Below are 18,646 nucleotides of genomic sequence, written 5' to 3'. Positions count from 1 at the left end.
ATGTCCTGCATGTTCCTAGGGGGGAATGGTCTTAAACTGAGACAGAGGAGTTTCAGGTTAGATATTAGGAGAAAGCTTTTTACACAGAGGGTGGTGAGGCACTGGAACAGGTTGCCCAAGGAGGTTGTCGATGCCCCATCCCTGGAGGCATTCAAGGCCAGGCTGGATGTGGCTCTGGGCAGCCTGGTCTGCTGGTTGGTGACCCTGCACACAACAAGGGGTTGAAACGAGATGATCATTGTGGTCCTTTTCAACCCAGATCATTCTAGGATTCTAGAATTCTGTGCTCATCCGCCTGTGCCATGACACGGATAATCCTGCATGGCATCAAACTGTTTATGTTTTATAGTATTTTAACACAACTGTTTTTGAAAGGACTAGGTGTTGAAGCACAAAGCACTGTTGTGAAGTATAACCTTTACCACAGCTGAGAAAATATTTACCCTATTTTTGTTTGCTGATGAAAGACCATCTAGTGGTGTAAGGAAAAAAAAAAAAAAAAGCGAAAAAAAAAAGCAGCAAACTGCACTTCTTTTTAATTGCAGTCTGACTTTTGATCAGATGTGTATTTGGGGTTGGGGGAGGGGAAGGAAACAAAAAGAAACGAGACAGAAATGTGGCTTTGTGTGCATTCTGCACTGCATTATTATTCAGTAAGCCCTAAACCACAAAAGCTCCTCCGGGAAGGTTCATTATCACATTAAGCACCAGGTAGGGAGGGGATGCGTGGCTGGCAGCAGCAGATGATATTTCACTTTGTTTGGGTTTGTCCCCCTCCCTTTTGGGGGCTGTAGAAGAAAACAGAAGAAAACAGAAGAAGTTCAAGGTGCAGTTGCATGGAGGAAAAAAACGACAACACAAAACAACCCCAAACCAACAGAGCAGCAAGAGGCGAGTGAGTACAGTGCAAGGTGCTGGAGGCTCGTGACAGCTTCATGGGGCATCTGCTCAGCATCGCCCCGGCACCTTTGTCTGCCCACTGCAGTAACAGGGATGTGGATGTGTTTGCTTCCCAAATTACTGATTTGTGATTGTTCAGTTTGGGAGTGCCCCATTGAGCCAGCGGGGAGAAAAGGAGACAGGATTTTGTGAATAAAGGGCATGAGATGGGTTTCAGGTGAATGGCAGTGGCTGCTTGCTGACAATGTCCTGGCAATCAGGGTTGGCTGTTTTTAAACCTCTCCAAAAAAATATAGGCCATATTCTCAAAGAGATAATACATTCTTCCCTCCCCTCACCCCCCAGTAGTGCATAAGATATTGAAACACGTTTATTCTGCTTAGTTCACCTGGTTTTAGAAATTAAAATGCCTGCAGTGGAGTGCCTGCGTGGATTATGCATATGGGTTAAGAAATCCTCTTCTTCATGCGAAGGAATTCCACGGCTTCAGGAGTGACTGCCTCCCCAGTTTGTGCCTTTAAAAAAAATGCAAAGATACATCACTCGCGCGTTACATTTTATTGATGTTACTGTAAAAATACATATTTGCTTGCATTCCTAATTGGGGAAGCACAGATGGCAGTGGCTTCTGTTGGAGCGATATGCTCTTTAAAATATCTGCTAACATTACAACAGCGTATAGTCATTAAAATGACTGCGTGCCCGTATGCGACAGGAGTTTCGTGCTGGGGAAAACAAGTTTCTCTCTTTTTTAGGGAAGGAGGCCTGGGTTAACCCATGCTTGTGCTCATGCCTAGCGCATGGGGATGAGCCCAGCAGGTTTGGAGTCACCTGTCTGAGCAAAAGAAAAGGATGAGCAAGGCAGCATGGACTACAGGTAGCTCCTCTTCTTCAGAAGAGCCCTTTCATTCCCTCTTCCCATCCAAACCAAGCTGTCACAAGCAACTGCAGAGCAAGTGAGCAGCACTTTGCAGAGCGCCTGCAATGTGTTGGCAGCAAGCAGCCAGAGCACGCCAGGAGTGGGGGTTGCTCTCAGCAAACTCATTTTACAAGCAGTTTTGCTCAGGAAGCCACTGCAGGAGGGTATCTTCTACTCTGTGACACTTTCCTATCTGAGAGAGCTTGCTTTTGAACCAAGGGGTTTTTTGGCTGATGCCAGCAATTCTCTCCTGTCCCCTCTACTCTCCTTGGTCAGAGTGGCAAAGGTGCTGTATGATGGTATACAATGGTGATAGGGTCACTATACAACTCTAATGGCAGGCTTGCCCTCTGATCAGCCATAACTGGGCTGGGAGCATCGTGGATATAAATGCATCTGACAGTTGAACACAGAGTGGGATTTGCTAGCTAGTTGGTTCCCCCCCTCTTCTATCTGGGAGTTGAACTTAGTGGAGAGGGAGAAAGGTTTGGAGGATTTGGAGGGCAAGAAGGAAAGGCATTTTTAGCCCTAGGGCAGAGTTTTCCTGATGGCAGCACAGCTGGATGCTTGCTTCTGGAGGGGGAAGCGTTTTTGGTGGGAATGTGGTGTTTTGCAAGGTTGGTGGGGAGGCTTCAGTCAGCTGGGCGCCTGATGCCCGAGCCTAGCAGTGCGCATCGCCCCGCAGGGCTGCTCCGTCTTTGAAGTCAATAGAAAAATTATCCTCTCCTTTGATGCACTTTGCACTGGGCCTTTCAAGTCACGTGAAAGACACCCATGTTATTAAACCACCAGCAGCAGAAACACTCTGTCGGTTACATCGGCTTTTATTTTTTAATGGCAGTGGTAGGTTTAGCCTTGGGCACTATCTGAGGCTCATAAATAACGTATGTCAAGTGTAACACACCTACAGAAGAGCCACAGAAGACAGAGGACTTGGCTGTTTATCTCCCTGCATTTTTCAGTAACGCCACTCGTACCTTAGGAGGGGTGGATGTCCTCTAGCATTCATTAATAAAGCATCCTCAAACAGCCAGCCTTCTCCTTGATCATGCAGGGCTAATGCGATAAATATCTTCTTTCCACGCTCTCCTGACAACTGAAAGACAGGAATGCAGTCTAACTTAAAACAGCGGTCATGCAAGTGTATTACAGATTTCACAGCACGGCAAAGCCAGGGCTTCCTGTTTGGGAAGAGTGAGGCATTTGGCGGGGAGCAGGTCTGTAGCAGAGTGTGCTTGCTGTGAGATGACTGGGGATGTCAGCCTGAAATGTTGCTCCAAAGAGGGTTTGTTTTGAAGCTGTTTAACCCCCTCAAAAGGGAAGGAAAAAAAAAAAAAAAAGAGGTCAGCCATGAAAGGGAGCTGTAGCTCATCCATAAATATTTGCTTCTGCTCCCAGGTGGCTGATTCCTCTGGTTTGTCTCTTAAAAGAAAAATACCCATGGGACAGTCCATTTAAAACCATCCTGCTTCCAAAGCTTGTTAACCACCCGATGCTAGTAGCAGGGAGAAGGGCCAGGAAGGACATGACTGTTCCCCATAGCTGTCAGCATGCTTCCGCACTGCCCCAGCAGACGGCTTTGGATTTGCAAAGGAATTTTACCATCCAGGGTGACCTTTAGTTCTGAGGAGACGATGCATTCCTAGTGGTCTCCTTCTGTTACAGCTTGTTTCCATTTCCCCTCTTATTCACTTTTGTCCTTCCCAGCTGGACCAATGACCTCACTTCCAACCCTACCACCTCTGATTCTTCAAACTAATGTGTCCGTAAAATAGAGAGCCGGGGAGTTCAACCTGTGTTTTTCTCCCTGCAAACTGCACTGAGATTAAGGTAGCCAAATGACAGACTTTTTTCAGCAGCAGCCCTAGAAAAAAAAAAGTGTTAAAGTCATTGCTGAAGATTTGGGGTTTTGCTTAGCTAACCACAAATGCAACTGGAACCAGCCTGGTAGGATACAGTTGCAGCAGAAGCAGGCAGGTGTTAAATAGCACACCCTGGGCTTCAGCATCCTCCAGCTCAGCAGCTTTGAGGTGGTTTCTGACTAATAGGCCCTAATTTCTTGTTCAGCTTTGAGGAGCCTGGGCTGACGCTCACTGAGCCCCCCCTGCCCCCAGAGCTGAAGCCACAAGAATTCAAAGCCTGGAAGGCTCAGATTGTCCCACAAAACCATGTCTCAAACAGGTCTGCTCCAAGCAGCAGTCCTGAAAGCAGCTTTCCGCACTCTTGCACGTGGGCAGAAGCGCCCAAGCCCTACTAATTCTATTTGTGTGAAAATGCCTTTTGACTGTTCAGCGCTTTCCATGCAAACTATTGAACAGGAATTTGATGTACAAAGCATGCCACAGTTAGTTTCTCACAGGGCACGAGATGTCTGCTTACGGAGTAGCTCGAGGAGATGAGTTGGTGAATAGGAACTCTCCAGATTTCTTCTACGAAATGAATGGGAAAGTCGGGGAGCTCCCAGCATTGCTAAACCCCACTTCTGCTGGTAAGGGGAGCAGAAACAAAACCGACTTGGAGCAGAGGAACGGGTTGGGTGGATAGAGGAGGAGCCTCAGCTGGATCCCTGCATCCCCCAGCACATCTGGAGGCCACAGCTGGGCAGTGAGGCTGCGGCTTGCCCTGCTTTCATAGGGACATGCAGAGAACATTTCTGGGAAAAAAGGCGAAGGAATTGAAGGAAACACAAGAAATACATGAGAGAGACAGCTCCTCCCTGCAGACCGTAGGGAATTCTCCCTCGGACCTGCTGTTCTCTTCTTTGCATCTCTCTGCTGCAAAACCAAGCTCTTAAATGCCGTGGGTGGGGAAGAGGCGAGTATTTTGCAGGGGCCGTCAGCACGGTGTTTTAGCTTTGGTGTGTTTTATTTTTCTTTTACAGAGAACTCAAAACTGAGAACAAGGTTTTAACAAAATGTGCCTTCTCACACACCTGGTAGGAGGGAGGAGGAGGGACTTTTTTTACCTGTAGAACTGAAAGGAATTAAAGCATCTCTGCAGAGCCTAAAAACATTATTACTCCTGCATTTGCTCAGAAGCCAAGGAAGAACAGAGTATAATTTTAAAGCCTTCATTCTACGCCTTTGAAACAAACACTCTTCCTTCTAATAAATGATTAAAGTACCAGCAATTTATTTTTTAAAGGAAAAGATCACAGGAATTGCAGAGCTCTACTCCCAGAGTCAGATGGGAGTTGGTCCTTGCTGAGGCTGTGCTGCTGTACTGGGACAGCTGCGTACTTCCCACTGTGGTAGCACAGGAAGCAAAAGGGTATTGACCTGAAATAATGCACACGGTGGCAATGAAATTGTAGCTTTAGTTTTCGCCATGTGCTTGATACAACCTATGTCCAGCATCGTGACATATAGTGACACTGGGACCAGTTACAGCCAGTTTGCTTTCTGTTTTGGTGGGGGTTTTTTTTGTGTGTGTGTCTATCTGTGTGCTTGGGCTTTTAAAAAAGTCGTTACAAGCAATGTTATGGACAAACTTGTAGGTGTAAGATTTTATTCTTCCTCTGCCACCACAGATAATGAAGTTTTACCAACTCCCTTTTATTATAGTAATCTAAAACTGTATCCTGTAATAGGATCGTAAACATTTAATGCAACTCAATGCTGTACAAAGAAAAATAGCAAGATAGGCATCTAAGAGTGGACAAATTGATTGGAGAACAAAAGGAAATCAAAGCAGCCCAGGCATCGCCTGCCCAGAGCCTCAGCAAGACATGTCCCACGCTACATGACAGGATGCTGGACTGTACTGTGAGCCACGTGGGATGATTCACGGCAGGGAACATCTCTGCTGGATGCACCAGTGTCAGGATTTGTCCTTTGCAAGGCTGGTCAGGAGCTGCTGGCAGGGCCTGGGGCACCGTGCTCTTCTTCCTACACGTGTGTGTGCCTAACAGGCTTGAAAAGCAGAGGGGACCGCAGCCCTGCACCATCCACCCCTTTGCCCTGCTCTGTCTGCCTGTACATCACCCCAGCACTCTTGCCCAAAGCGCTCGTGGGGTTTTGCCCTGCGTTTAAACTTGTATCCAAAGGGTTGTGCTGAAAGGCAGCCCTTGTCTCTGTGGTGTTTTCTACAGTTTCAACGCTATCCGGTGTGTTCTGCGGGCACTTCAATGTATCAGCCCATCGCTTACTTTAAAAGAAAGGGATGTTAATTGCTCTGACACCACGAGAAGCAGAAATACTGCCTAACTGACATTCACTGCATTTCAAAGAGCAGATGTATATTATTATAGCACGGCAGTTACTTTAAGCCTGCACAATAACAATAGGAAAAACTGATAGTAAACATCAAAATTATCTGCCTTTCACCACAGAAAGTTAAAGTGCAGTGGAAAGTTTTGACTTGTTTTGTAAATCACCCCTCTCCTTCCTGCCCTAGAAACCTTCTGGTGGGGGAAGCGTTCTGACGGGAGGAGGCAGCAGGCAGCCTGCATGACCCTAATTCTGTTCTGTGAGAGCCTTTTGTTTTATGGGGATGTGCTCATGAGCTACAGCCCCCAGGCACTATTAAGTACCCTAACAATTGACTTTGCTGTGCCAGAATTGGCATCCTAACACAAACAGGCACGTGTAGAGGTAGCAGATGATAGATCGCTTTGGTTTTCTTTTTGGCCAAACCCAAAAGTGGCTGGAAGCCCTGGACTTTCTGCTGCCTTCTGTGTAACGTTTGGTATCGCTGATGCTCAGCAGTGTGAGCCCTGGTTTATGTGGAGGGGACAAGTGAAGAAAAAAAGGTCTGGAATGCCCTCCAAGTTGTGACACTGCCCTGGGTCTCATTCGTTAAAGACAGTAGCAAGAAATCATTGAATACTGAGTGTTTTTAACTCTGAATGAGGAACTTGACCAGCATAAGGCAAACAGAGTTATTCCTTAGTTGTTTTGCATCCGTTTTCCTTTCACAGAGCCTTTGCTGGGCACTTCTTTCTGTCCACTTTGCAATCTGTTGCCTTGCCTGCAGCTGTGGGGTAACAGATGATTAAAACTAGCCCATTTTTTTTCCATCATTTTTTCTTTTTCAACTAACACACACAAAAAAATATATGGACAGTGGAATAATTTCCATCCAGCGTGCTGCTTTTTTCCATACAGAAATGGAAGACTCCAAGTCCAGAAGTGTGCTTCCAAGAGTAGGAAACTTCTGTTTTGTGGCAGACATTTTTCAAGTTTGGCAGAAACCAAAATGCAAAACAAAATATTTGGGGCTTTGATGGAAAATGTTCCATCAAATTGCATATTTTTCTGCCTACCGAGATAAATGGTAAAGGATGAGTCTTCAGATCCTATAAACTCGTATGATAAGTTTTGTTTTCCACATTTCTCCTATTCTTCACTAGTTAAACCAGCAAATGTTAGTAGTTTTGACTAAATTCTGCCTTTCCCCTGTGGTTTTGGCCTTAGTATTATACATGGTGTAGGTTGTGGCCCAAAATGAATAGCTTGGCATTGAGAGCAACGTAGTGCAAATTTCATTTCATCTGCACAGCTTTCATGTAGCTGTACTGTAGGTGAGCTTTTCTCCCCCTCTTTGCTTTAGAGAAAATGGGGAACATCGTTGTGAAAAGGGAAGCTTCAAAAATAACGTGTGATCTGGAAGAGTGAGAGCATAAATTATCAGAGACAACTTTCAACATCTACATTTGCAAGTGTTACAATCAGACACGTTTTAGAAAGTAAACTGTAGTAGTTTTAAGATAAATGGCTCCCCAGAGAAAAGCAATAAATAGTACAGCCACACACTCACTGTGCCTCGGCTGGGTATTTCCATTATTTATGAAAAGGTAGAAAGCAAGCTACAGTTCCACAAAGCCCTTTGATCAATGTATTTTTGAAATAACTTTAAAAATAAATTTAAAAAACAAAACAAAAGAAAAAAAAACACGGAAAGGTAATTGAAAGACAGGAAATTGTCTGTGCATTTTAAATATGCGTGAAGGGCAAAAAAATTGGGATGAGTACACAGTTTCCCTTGAAATCTCTCCTCTTTATGAATGATACTGCAGAAATGATTGAATCACCGGATATCAGATCTAGTTCTGTAACTTATGCTGCCTTCTCTGACTCTGACATCCATTGCTTCTTACATCTATGGGCTGTAATCTCTTTGAGCCTTTGATGGCCATGGAAGACTTAAAGCAAATACTAGGTACTGTTAGTGCGTATGTGCAGGAATTCAGGTTGGAAAATATGTCTTTGGAACTCATCTAATCTAACTTTCTAGACAGGGGCTAGCTGCAAGTGGAGAGCTTGGTTTAAGAGTTTTATTTGTCTGGGACCCAGACCTGAAAATTGGAAGGAAAAGGTCTACATCTTGCACTCTGCTGAAAGGAATGCAATGGCCGGGAACAAAGTACCTGCACTTCTAACTAACAGTTATCAAAGCAGTTGACTCATGATAGGAACAGAGATGGTGAATTCATGGAAATACTGGTTGTGACTCTATAAACAAGCTTGCATTGGAAAAACTGTTAAAACTGTCTCTTGGGATTTCCTTCCAGAATATACACCACTTATAAGAAGTGTCTGGATCGCACGTCTAGACTGGGTGTCTGGATTTCCGTGCACACATTGAGGGATCTTGTTGAAGGTGTGGGCAATCAGAAAGCTGTTAGCCCTTGACGTTTTCCAGGGTTTCAGCATCTTGAAGTTCCTCATTTCACAGGGAACCCTCATCCAACAGTCTACATATACAAACTACACATATAAACAAATGGTAAAGTACAGAGTACATGATTAATCTTTACACAGAAGCATTGTAACTTTACTGTAACACTTTCATCAGTGTGATCTCGGGGAAATATACGCACTGCTGACCTTGAAGGTTCTCTATGTTTTTTTTCCCTCTGATGGCTTTTTCAGAATCCAAACCTGCAAAAGTGTTGGTGTAAATTTGCAAAGGGCTGCAGTTTCAGAACTGTCCTCAAGTCTTTTGTTGCTATATAGGAAAGATGACTCTTTCTGTTGCTGCAGATACATCCCTCAGTATTAGTGTAAGAAGGTGGAGGGAAGTGTACTAACATACCAACCTGACAGTTTATGGTTCAGTAAAGAACTCTCAACAGAATTCACCAGAGTGGGTAGGATGCTTATTTAAAAAAAGTTAATTAAGATCAAGATGATACATCAGGACAAAATGCTTACTATGGGCTTGGGAGTTTGCAGAGACACCGCACTGTAACTCCAGCCCAAACAGTGGGCTTCCAGAACTGTGAACTGGTAGCATGGGAGCGCACAGGGACTCTGTTTTCAATCACGACCATGAAATTGCAAGTTTGAAACAGGTGCTGCACATCTGCAAACACACAGCCTATTCCTGTGGTCCCACACAGAGAGCTGGAGCATATTGTAGATCTTGAGTAAGCAAATTATCAGGATGATAATGGGCTAGGTTCTTTCTCAGAAATTTCATTGAAAATTGAAATCTGAAAGCCAACAACTTGAGGTTTCTCTATGTAAAGAATTATTTTCTCTGGGAATCCTACGACACAGAGACAAAACTAGTGTTAATAAGGAAAAGAACACTCAAATGGAAGCCCGCAGAGAAAGTCCACCATTTGTGTGGGCATGAATCGAGGCGAGCATTCACCTGTGTTCTCTTGATTTCTGTGAAGGAAAGCATGGGGGAGATACCCGCTGCTTCACTTCAGTGGTCAGAGAGGCTGTCTGCCCCAGAGAGGCAGCGAAATGTCCCCTCAATCCCACCATCTCTGTGAAGTGGTGACATCTGGGGACAAATGAGCTCCACATGCTGCAATCTTCAACCTCTGTCCATGAGACCACCTGCTTTAGTTGGGGAGAAACTGTAATTTAGGCAAGCGTGGACTGCAAAGTGAGATCCAGTAACGGATAACTCTGCTGAAGGCTTCAGATACATCAGTGCTTGGATATGGCTTTCCTTCTCGCCCCTTCCCTGCTGCTCCCAAATGTACTGTCAGGCTATCTCACAGGGTATCTCGTGTTCACAAATAATGTTGTACAGACATCACCTGAATAGTTTTTGCTTGTTAACCAAGACCCACAAGCTGTCCCTTGCTGGCTCCTCATGACAGGCTGATGCTTCAGAACTGAATCTTGCTAATGGCAGGGCCATTCAAAGCAATTGGACTTGGAAAGTCAAGGGTGGAGGGGGGAGTGTTCTGCCTTAGAATATTAATGCTGGGTATGTGACAATGAATGGCTCCAACAACTTTGGTGGATTCCCTCAAATGTCACTCGTATCCACAGCTCAGCCTGTCCTGAAGTGAGGCCATGGCTGAGAACAAGCTTTTGAGGCTGATGTGGGTGTAAATAGCCATGGCCTCTGTTCACACTACAGAAGCTGCTGTTGCGTGTTGGCTTCAAATTGTTAATTAACCCACTATTAAGCATCACTGAATAATCTTGTAACTTCATCAAGTTCCTCTAAAGCAATGCGAAGTGATGCTTCACTCACCTGGAGAAATTAAAATTGAGAATGTAAGATGAAGTCAGAGTGCTAGTCTGTGTTGGCAGTCTCCAAAAATAATTATTTGAAATAAGAGCATAGTTTGCCTATCCTTGAAAGCCCTCATGAGAAGATTTAAGTGGGTGAGCATTCAGAAAAGGTGAGCACAGCTTACCCCAGCTCCTTTCTCCTTGCAGGCTGAGCCAGCTCAGTGGGACAGGCAGGGAGAAAAGTGCATGGGCTCAAGATGCTTAGCACTGGAAAAAAAATCCTTCCCTGTTTAACAGCTGAAGCTACTCTATACTGCCTGGAAACTGTGATAAGAAACAGAACAGTGCTTTAGAGATACCATGCCTTAAATTTTGAATAATGTACTACCATGTTGTTTAAAATAGCTAAAGTGCAAAGTGATCGTGCAGGCATAAAAGGGCACACAGGTTACATGAAGTATAATAATGTACCGTTCAGCAAAGTGACATGTTCCATGTAGAAGATAATGCATGAAATCAGTAACATGTAGCAGTGGAGAAGAGTTTAAAAGAGCAGATGAGAGCAAGAAATAATACCAGAGGGTAGCACATGATGATATATGACATGTGGAGGAAATAAAAGAATTAGATTGAATCTCTGAGAAGATTGAAGTTCTCCATGAGGAGATAAATACAATCTAAAACAAAGATATTCAGTTGGAAGGAGCTACTTACGAGGCAATCATGTCGAAAGTGCCTAAGTGGGTAGCAAATCAGACAGAAGCATGCAATGCAATTGAAAAATAAAAGTATAAATGGCAACGTGATTTGGGCTGTGCTGTGACAAGCAGGCAGAAAGGGACACGTCTTCACACAGCACAGAGCCCGTGCTCGGTTGGAAACATTATCTTTGGGAGCCTTGCTAACAGAGCTGTAGTGATCGGAGGTGACAGTGAAGAGGAACGAGAACCGCACAGAGAAATCTGGGACGCAGAGGAGTGAGACCTACATGGGAAGAGAATTAAGTCAGTCTCCATCTGAGTGGCATAAAGCACGCGGATGGCTGATGGCAAACAACTCATGCAGGGAAGTGCGGCAGACCGTAAGCACAGCAAGGCTGAGACTGACCACCTGAAATCTCACCCTGAATTTTGGGGATAAAAAAGGTCAGTAAAGCCGGTCCACCTAGAAAGGTATTTTGTCATGTAGGAGGTATCTGTGTGACCACTCCCTCACGATACGCCAAAGGAATGAAGGGGAGCCTGAGTATCGTGCCATGCATCATCCCAGTTTGCGGCAGAGGGCTTTGGGGACTACTGCTGGCCACGTTGATGTCGTCCATTGTAAGGAAGAAGGGCTGAGATGCACCAGAAGGTTCTTTCATCTTTCCTTTCTTCGGCTCTGCCCTGAGGCAAGGCTTGCTCACTAGCTCACCGTGTCTCAAGTACTGGGGGTGGCCAGTGGGTGTCAGTTTTGCTCTATGAAAGAGCTGATGGAGCTTCCCTTGTCTAAAGGAAGAAACTATTTGAAGGAGGCGGTGGAAAAAATCAGCGAGGAGAAAAATGTTTCTATGCTGAGGAGGTCAGCCCCACAGTTTGGTATTTTGTTTTTTGTTCTTTTTAATATGTCTCAGTCTGCTTTGAGCAATCACAAATATTACATTGTAGGGAAGTCTCGATTGTTCCTCTTTCAGTACCTCCAACATTAGGTTGATGACAACTAAGTGAGGATTTTTCAACGGAGGTCCTTCATCAAGAAGAAGCCACCACCTGCGGTCAGAAGAATGCTTTATTTCAAAAGGTCATACGTGCAAATGTGCAAAAACCTTGCAAGAACCTGCAGCGAAAACCTTGCCAGAGAGTTGTGATTCTGTTGTCAGCCAATGAAGACAGCTCGGTGCAGCGTGGAAATCACTTTATGATCGAGTCAGTGATAAAGTCTTATGGATGCTTTGGTTACAATGTCTATAGAAAAATCTCTTCATATTTTCTCTTAATATTTTAAGGGTCATTTTCAATGCTATTTTTAACCAAACTTTGGAGCTGAACGCAAAATTATACCCCTTTTGAATTAAAAACTAAGCCAGCAAACCCAAAACAGCAACAAGCTCCTACCAGAGGCATTCAGCTTCCTCATGCAGTAAGTTGAGACCCAGTATTCTGTATGGCCTCACTATAAACTCCGTGAATGTTTTGCATCAGGACAGTTCTGTTCTGAGAAGCACTCTTCAGCAGCGTGGCCCAAGCAATTCAGAGAAGAATTTTTAAGAGAAAAATGATGATCTTAATATCTGCAAGGTTTTAATTATTTATTTATGTCCTGATTATAGCCCTATAAACTCTGAATCTTTATTTTTCACTGTAGATTAGATGTTACAGTGTTCCTTTTCAGCTGAAGTCAGTAGGAAAACTTCTATTGATACTTGCACTGTAAACTCAGGTCTACCATGATATCTTTAGCCGTGGTTTCACCACCCAAAATCTTAATTAGAAGAATCCCCAGTGTTGCTAATAAACAGCAACATTTGTTCTTCCAGATCTCAAAAAGAATTACAATGTATTAGCAGAAGCCAGAAGGAAAAGACTGTATTTGTCATAGAGGGACCTAGTGATTTCTTTATTGATTTGAACACCCTAAGGAGAACTAGAAAATGCAAACACCACCCTCTTAAAAACAATCAATCAGGGAAAAAGATGCATTTTCAAACTACAAGAATGAAGTTATGTTTTCTTTGCTCACACAGTTATGTGTGGGTAATGTCTAGGTGGAGAGAAATGTTGTTTCTTCACTTGAGTAAAATAAGAACACATAAAAGTGAGAAATTAAGAAATCCTCACCACCAAGCAAAACAATCTGAAAAAACTGTATCAGTTCTGTTGCTGGAGGGAGGCAGCAGATTGTTACAATAAAAACGAATACACAGCTCTTAAAGGCTGTGGTCAAACACTGTTTAATGTAACACTGGCAGCAGAGTAAAAAGATGCTAATGTTTTATTTTAATTATCTAAATTGTTGCCTGTGGTTAATCAAAGTTAACCTGAATCCACTTCAAAAACGATTATCTGGCCAGTTAATTTAAGGCATCCATATCTTCACCAACACCAGGACAGTTGTACAATGAACCTCACGGGCACAAAGGAGGCACACAAAAACCCTGTTTTTAAAATACTCTCAACTATCCACTTGCACGGCCTCCAGCCATAGCCAAGTCCCTGCCCTTCTCCCAAGGCATTCCTGATTTTTAGCAGAGTTGACAGAGGAGACAAAATATTATCAATTTCTAGGTGATGAACTTGAAGTACAAACAAGAATATTCACCCATTTTAAGTGTAGTTTAGCCCAGCTGATTTCTCCAGCCTCCTTCTGTAGTCACTGGGGAAGGAAACGCCCCTCTGCAGAATTTAATGTTGCTGCTTGGAGTTGCAGCCTGGATGGATCAATCTTTTCCATGGATTTCAGCAGCCTGGAAATATGAGGCCAAAGAAGGTGCCTATTGTTGGTGTAAATGGAGGGGGAGATGAACATCCTTCTCCAGAACAGGTAACTAAAAGCAGTGATCCAAGCTTATGGTCAGTCTCCAGGCTGTGCTTCACCTCTGAGATGAGACAGTGTAAGGCTTTGGCTCAACTGTGCCTCTTCAGGAGGCGGAGAGCTGGGCGTTTCTGTTTTTTTTTCAGACAATTTTATGCTCTGGCTTCATTACTCATGCATGAGACTCTGACAACATACTGTTTCTGCAGTGATCAGAGCAGCGCTGATCAAACATGAATGGAGCAGAGGGGACTGACACACATTCATGTCCACACACATTCAGGAGTTGGTGTCAGCCTGGAAGATGCCCCACAGCCTCTCTTTGGCTTTCTAAAAGCACCAGCATGATGGTGGAAAAGTGGTGAAGGGCCAAGAACTAGTAGTAGTGAAGTACATCTCAGTAAACCTGTGCTGACTTTCCAGGACTGTGAGGTGAACCCTGGCTGATGAGATCTGTGCCCTGCCTGCTCCGTGTTTTCCTGAAGCTCCTGGACTCCAAGGGGCCATTGGTGCATGGCTGCCCTTTGAGAGATAGGTTGCATTTGAGAACATGCTCTTATCCCTCAAACCTTTGCCAAGTTATAGAGAACTCCTTACAAGCTCAGATATGTAAGCACTGGGTAGCCATATCTATTCTGTCACACAGAATGTGAACAAATGTAGCTATATTATACCAGGCGAGCCCTACAAGATCTGTTCCCATGCTGTTTGCAGCCTAATAGCATCAAGGACGGTGTTTATAAATGTCTTCTGTTCTATAGAAAGAAACTCCTTCAAACCTAACTGGAGGCACTCGACCTTTTGGATTTCATGTTAATTCTGTCAGAGAGAAACGTAAGGAGGACTCCATTCCCACCGAATGTTTAAATGTTGCAAAGCCATGTTTATGGTCATTTGTCATTGGATGTTCCCTGGTACTTTGCAGTGCTAAACCGAACCAGCACCTGTAATTTTTACCAACTTTCAGCTTGAGCAGCAACTGCCTAAGTGCCTCCATCCTTCAGTAAAGTAAATGGTCCACCACACTTCTGAAGTGTACGCTACTGTGCTGTTCCCTGTTCAACGTTGGATGTATTCAGTTCTGCTGCTATTGAGATTTCTGGTCATAAGCAAAGTAAAGTTTGACTCTTAATTTTGGTGAAGTACTAAGTGGGATGCTAGGTTATGAATAAATTCTCATTGTGCTAGGGGCTATGCAAAGAATAGAGATGAACCCAGCCTCAAATATCCACACTTAGTGGCTCGTGTCATAATTAAAAAGTTGTTAGGACACTTCAGAATCTCCCTACCTCATAAGCGATGCATCCATATACATTTATATCTCCATAATAAAATAGAAAACCTGTACACTTTTATTGTTGATAATAAAACATAAAATACGATGCTATTTTCCAAGTAACTTGAATACAGCAATTGGAGCACTTGGGGAGGGGAGGAATTTTGATCTCTTGCACACCTTTGGTTTATATAAACCTCAAGTTGCTCACCTGATAGAAAGAAGCAGAATTTGTTGTGGAAATTGTCTCACACAGAGCACACTGAATTCAGGTGGAGAGTACAGAGCAGGAGCTCCTGCCCTTCTAAGAATCAAATACTGTGCATTAATGAATAAAGCTCTAACAGTAACGATAAGAGAAGAAAATACAGCAACCACGTGATGTGTTAGCAGAATGTCTTACAAAGTCCCCCACAAAGCATCCGCTGCTCTTGAAAAGCCTAACCAGCCCAAGTGAGAAACTATTCACAAATTTAGTATTCAGATTACATACTCCGTCTTTTCAACCGCTCTCTGTACAATGAATGCCTGTACAACTACAGTAACAGACACAGATCTACAGTTTCTGTGGCCTTTGAGCTATTATGAGCATTGTGCCTCTCCATAAATTACATCTGCATGTCCTGAAAATACCAACTGTTTTAATAGGAATTAATCTATAGGCTTTTATCTTGCTGAAATACAAGGGGTGCAGTATGTTGAGTCGCTTTTAAAATTAATAGGCTATGGCCTGAAAATATTCAAGGATGTTCATTATTTTCTTTATAGGTCTCTTAATTGGTGCATATAAGCATAAAACAGTGCCTTTTTGTAGTAAAGAGGAGGAGATGGAATACTGAATAGATTAGAGCTTATATGGTTGTAGATTGCCCGACACAGTTAAGTAAAGAAAGGTCTACGTTTGTCCTGTTCGAAGTATATTGGGATTCGATCCAATTTGTCGTCAAAGTACCCCTTCTTGGTTAGAAAAGAGAGGGTTCAGTCTAAAGGCATGAAAGCTGACCCGGAGGTCCGTTGCTCAGTGGTGTTCATAGCTGTCCAAGGCAGCAGTCTGGTAGAGATGCCTTTTTTAATTTCCTAAATCTAAATAAACCTTGAGCTTTTGCTGCAATAAGCTATTATTTATGTGGATACCTAACACAAGATTTTGGGGAGCTAACTGCTAGAATGCTTTGACCTTACTAAAGCACACAAAATAATGAGAACCAGACAATTTATAACAGAATTTACATAAAAAGCCTTTCTGCCTGTATTGAATAGTAACGTGTGTGAATGCATACACATGCAAGTTAAATGCATATATAGTTAAATACTCTGCTGAAAACAGGCTGAGCCCATCACAGACTTATTGAAGCATGTTACTGATGAGCAATAAGGCATTAATTTCTCCTCCCAGCCTCCTGTTAAATTGGGAAGCTCTGTTGCCTCCAGCACAGCAGGGGAGAACTGAGGCCCGTGGTTACCCTGGGGGCACGACAAGTCTCAGGACTGGGTGGCTGACCCCTAGGCAGCTGGGCTCTTGTGGCAGAGCACTGTCTACAGCAGGCATGGCTGTGTGAGGACCGCCTGTGGATGGAAACAGAAGGGAAAGGAGTTCCAGATATAGCTCTCTAAAAGATTTGCCCAAGCAGCTTCTATAGTGTGGCAGAAGTCTGCGGTAAAGCTGAGAGCTGCTTTCAGGCTATTTGCTCAGCTGAAGAAAAACTTCTCGTTGCATTATTTGCTGCAATTTAAAAACAAAAGTGAAACGTATAGGAGTAATGAATTGGTTGAAATCACACAGAAGACCTCTGACTACAGTTGGATGTGAACACTGGTGTCCTGATCCCTTCTGACTATGGTTGGATGTGAACACTAGTGTCCTGATCCCTTCTGACTACGGTTGGATGTGAACACTAGTGTCCTGATCCCTAAACCACCTCTTGATCCTCAAGGTTGCCACAGCTGCTCCAGAGTATAATCTGGGGGCAGTTGGTTGATGGAAATCATTAGAGCTCTCACTGCAGCCCCTGAGCTGTGGCAGAGCTGAATTTTGCAATAAAACCAGTAACTCACCCTATGCCCATTTTGCTGTAGTAAAGATGCTCTCATCTCTGCAGTCTTTGCACTTTACAAATTAATTTTTAAGGGTGAACCCTTTCAGGTTAGTGTCTGTCCCCTGCTTCTCCCTTGGTCACTCTTGCCTGTTTTCACAGTTTCACTTGGTTTTGAAAGCTTATGGAGCAGCGGGATTAAAACCAGAAATAATTACTGCAGAGGACGGATCTGGTTTTTCCCATCAGCTTCCATGACTCAAGCCGGTTCCAACAGCTTTGGAAGAAAAGCTGTTAGTTATTAAATTATTACCTGTAAGGAGAGCCAGCTGGAAGCTTTCAGCTTTCAACATTTTGATAAAAAGCGTCATAAAAATCTTGACGACAAAACTTCCAGCATGTCAACGACACCTTTTACATTTACCCATGCTTTCCAATGCCTTGTAAGAGCTATTGAAAGCCACCCAGACCTGCATCTTGGGAATTTTGACCCCATGGTGACAAAAAAAAAAAAAAAAAAAGTGCAAAAACATGAAGTGTTTGCTGTTCAGTGAATTCATTTGGACAGCTTTTGGGAAGTCACTTTCCATCTGGAGGAGAACGTCCACAAGGAGAGTTATAACGGTAACGGTGTAATTACACAGCTATAGCTATGCCAGTCTATTTTCTGAGGTAGGCAAGCCAAGTCTAGTTGCTGAAACGTAGGCGTGGGAAACAAGAAGTCTGCTTTCTAGGCTCAGCTCTGAGCACCGCTCTTCATGGCCTTGGGCCAGTCCCCTAACCCTTCTGCCTATGCAAAATGAGAAGAGTTAAACTAACCTGCTTCTCAGATGTGGTGTAGTGACTAATTGGCTAAAATTTGTAGTGCCGGTGAGGGAGTTATTAGCTTGGCTCAGGCACCTACAGCCTGCCACAAGGAGCGCGGGTAGGCACGGTGCAGGTGCTCCAGTCAGCACATCCTGAAGCTCTCTGGCAACCGGTGTGAATAAAGGATCACACCACCAGTCCTCCATTTGTGTGCCTACCTTCGTCAGTTCACACCGCTTCATTACCTGCGGTAGCGTTTCCTCACGCAGGTGCCCAGCAGCATCGCTGGTCTTTCTGGGAAGAAACGTTTCCTAACAGCCAACCTGGACCCAGCCCTGGCACGCAGCTGAGGCCGTCGGCACTGGTACCGTGTGGGCAGCGGGCTGTCAGCTGATTGTCCTCAGGGAAACACCGCGGCTCCCGCCCTTTCTCCACCACACACCGTGCGCGGGAGATGAGGAAAGCGCCGCGGAGGAGCTTTCGTTTTAATCCGGGTTTTCCCTCCTGAGCTCAAAGCTTGAAGGAAAAAAAAAAAAAAAAAAAAAAGCCAACCAAAAAGCAGAAATTACCTCACGTACACTCCGAACGCCCAACTTCACCCTCCGCCGCCCGGTGCCCTCAGGGGGCGGTGCGCGCGTGTGTGACTGTGCGTGTGTGTGTGCGCGTGTGTCCGCGTGAGGCGAGGCGGCACTTGTCCTCTAATCGATTGCCGAGCGTGCTGAGCGGCCCCGCCGCGCGGCCCCCTCCCCTCGCGTGCCCCCCCCCTCTTCCTCCC

At 44.3% G+C, this 18,646-nt stretch overlaps 1 long non-coding RNA gene across 1 annotated transcript; it reads right to left on the bottom strand.

The window, feature by feature from the left end:
* Positions 1 to 617: 617 nt before the first annotated feature.
* Positions 618 to 18,589, bottom strand: LOC104911616 (uncharacterized). The gene is made up of 4 exons (XR_014884542.1): positions 18,441 to 18,589; positions 2,797 to 2,915; positions 1,289 to 1,415; positions 618 to 788 (listed from the first exon to the last, which is right to left on the bottom strand). It is a non-coding gene; the product is annotated as an uncharacterized LOC104911616 (long non-coding RNA).
* Positions 18,590 to 18,646: the final 57 nt, after the last annotated feature.

Source organism: Meleagris gallopavo, chromosome 7, assembly GCF_905368555.1.
Source record: "Meleagris gallopavo chromosome 7, MGAL_WU_HG_1.1, whole genome shotgun sequence".
NCBI lineage: Eukaryota > Metazoa > Chordata > Aves > Galliformes > Phasianidae > Meleagris > Meleagris gallopavo.
The sequence above is the reverse complement of the archived record's forward strand: the minus strand, read 5'-3'. Positions and strand labels throughout refer to the sequence as shown.